Here is a 3,035-nt window from a genome sequence, read left to right as displayed (position 1 = left end):
CATAGCTGTGTACATTGATATATTCATGGGGCATCATTCACTAGCTTCACAGACTGTTTACCAAGTTTCACATATACCCTTGTAAGATGCACCGCTGGTGTAATCCCACCAGTCCCCTTCCCTCTACCCATCCCCCACCCTCCCCTCCCTTTCCCCCTTCCCCCTATTCTTAGGTTGTAAGCTTTCATGTGAAAACCCTAAATTAGTTTCATAGTAGGGCTGAGTACATTGGGTACTTTTTCTTCCATTCTTGAGATACTTTACTAAGAAGAATATGTTCCAGCTCCATCCATGTAAACATGAAAGAGGTAAAGTCTCCATCTTTCTTTAAGGCTGCATAATATTCCATGGTGTACATATACCACAATTTATTTATTTATTTATTTTTTTTGGCCGGGGCTGGGTTTGAACTCACCACCTCCAGCATATGGGACCGGTGCCCTACTCTTTGAGCCACAGGCGCTGCCCCCCATATACCACAATTTATTAATCCATTCGTGGATCGATGGGCACTTGGGCTTCTTCCATGACTTAGCAATTATGAATTGGGCTGCAATAAACATTCTGGTACAAATATCTTTGTTATGATGTGATTTTTGGTCTTCTGGGTATATGCCCAGTAGAGGGATTACAGGATTGAATGGCAGATCTATTTTTAGATCTCTAAGTGTTCTCCATATCTCTTTCCAAAAGGAATGTATTAATTTGCATTCCCACCAGCAGTGCAAAACTATTCCCTTTTCTCCACATCCGTGCCAACATCTCTGGTCTTGGGATTTTGTGATATAGGCTAGTCTCACTGGAGTTAGATGGTATCTCAAAGTAGTTTTGATTTGCATTTCTCTGATGATTAAAGATGATGAGCATTTTTTCATATGTCTGAAGACTGCACGCCTGTCTTCTTCAGAGAAGTTTCTCTTCAAATCTCTTGCCCAGCCTGTGATGGGATCCCTTGTTCCATTCTTGCTAATGCGTTTGAGTTCTCTGTGGATTCTGGTTATTAAACCTTTGTCATTGACTGTTCATTTTCTGTATCATTTGTCTTCCCACACTAGCAGGGGAATTGTATGTTTTGCTAAGCTTTGTACCAGTGTGTTACTACATGACCAATAAATTAATTTTGATGAAATCAATAGTATATTCATCATATACTGTTCAGAAATTACATTATTATTACCAACTTCACAGAGGAAAACTGACACCTAAAGAGTTAAAGCAGTTTATGTATCAACTTTGCATGTGTGCTATCTTTAAATAATTAATTAAAATCATATAAGACTGAAATATCGGGGGATATCATGGGTATAATGTGTCTTCATGAAGCACTAGGATTTTAGAAAGAAGGAAGAGATCATGATTGCTGGAGGACAGGGAAATATTTCATGGGTAATCTTATAATGAAACATACATGGTGTTATAATGGAGATAAATTAAAAGAAGGGGTAGAGCAGAATTTTAGGTAGAGAAAATGATATTAGGACAAGAGTTATGTAGTGTTGGGTTCTAATTCCCTTGCATTTTGAGGAAATAATGTTTGAAGAGAGACTGAGGAAATCCCAGGCTGACATGCCCAGGGGCATCTATTAATTCAGGGAAGGGTAGATGCAGGAAGGGACGGGGGCGTCTACTCTGAGTCGATGCCTCCCCCGAGACCCCCACACTGGCTGCTGCTGCTGTATCTCTGATAAGCAATGAGAGATGTGCACCCTGTGGACAGAGATGCAGGGGAGACGTGTGAGGGTGTCCCGACCACTAGGCCACTTGCCCAGACTCACATAAGCCCCAAACCTGATTATTGAAGTGCAGGTACTCTGCATGTTGACTGAAGCCCTGGACATTATCTGTTTTAAGTAACAGCTCACACGGAAGGATAATGAGATAAAGAATGAGGCCGATGTAGAGACTTCCCTTTCAAATATCACTTTCTGGTTCAGCACTCCTTGTCTTTCCTGAAACAAGTCCATCAGTGGTTAGCCCCTGCTCAGCCACATACATTGAGGCTGATGGGTTTGAACCTGGCCCTGACCTGCTAAACAACAATGACAGCTGCAACCAAAAAACAGCCAGGCATTGTGGTGGGCACCTGTTGTCCCAGCTACTCAGGAAACAGAGGCAAGAGAATTGCTTAAGCCCAAAAGTTTGAGGTTGCTGTGAGCTGTGATGCCACAGCACTCTGCAAAAGGAGACATAGTGAGACTCTATTGCAAAAAAAAAAATAAAATCATTTTCCAAGGAGGAAGCACCTGTCTGTGTGGAAATACAGGGGCTGCCATTCCATAAGCACAATTAGCACACACAGATGGGCTAATCACCACAGCCAACCCCCCAGTGCCCTCCAGTGCTGTCCCGCTGGCCCCACCCTCCCACCCAACTCTCCGGCTCTGGCTGCAACAGACCTGACTCCTTCTCCCCCTACTGCAGAGTCCTGGGTCCTTTTGTAACAGTCTTCACTGAACAATTCTTGGCCTTTCTACAAAGCCTCTGGTGTAATTTTTCTTTTTAAACGACATTGTGGTGGTGTTGTTATTTTCCATTTGTTTGTTTGAGTTCTAACCTCTGCTTACCACCTGACCAGAATATAAAGATGAAGAAAGTGCTTGTTCTCTTTTCTCCATTCTGTATCTTTTTCCTCTGTTACTGAAAGACCTGTGCCCAGCAAGGCACTTACGAGATGGGAGAAGGGTCTGAAGTACAACATGACCTGGCACCTCCCCCCTCAGCCCCTCAATACTATGACCTGTGAAGGGTAGTCCTCAACCCCCAGCCTGTGGACTGGTATAGGAATGTGGCCTGTTAGGAACTGGAGCGCACAGCAGGAAGTGAGCAGTGGGCAAGTGAGCTACCTTCATCTGTATTTCCAGCTATTCCCTATCGCTGGCATCGCCACCTGAGCTCTGCCTCCTATCAGGCAAGTACTGGCATTAGATTCTCATACAAGCACAAACCCTGCTGTGAAGTGCACATGTGTGAAACTGAGGTTGCACCCTCCTATGAGAATCTAATGCCTGATGATCTGAGGGGAGGTATATGAGCTT

The sequence above is a fragment of the Nycticebus coucang genome, chromosome 7 (genome assembly GCF_027406575.1).
Source record: "Nycticebus coucang isolate mNycCou1 chromosome 7, mNycCou1.pri, whole genome shotgun sequence".
In the NCBI taxonomy this organism is placed as follows: Eukaryota; Metazoa; Chordata; class Mammalia; order Primates; family Lorisidae; genus Nycticebus; species Nycticebus coucang.
Note: the sequence above shows the minus strand (reverse complement) of the source record.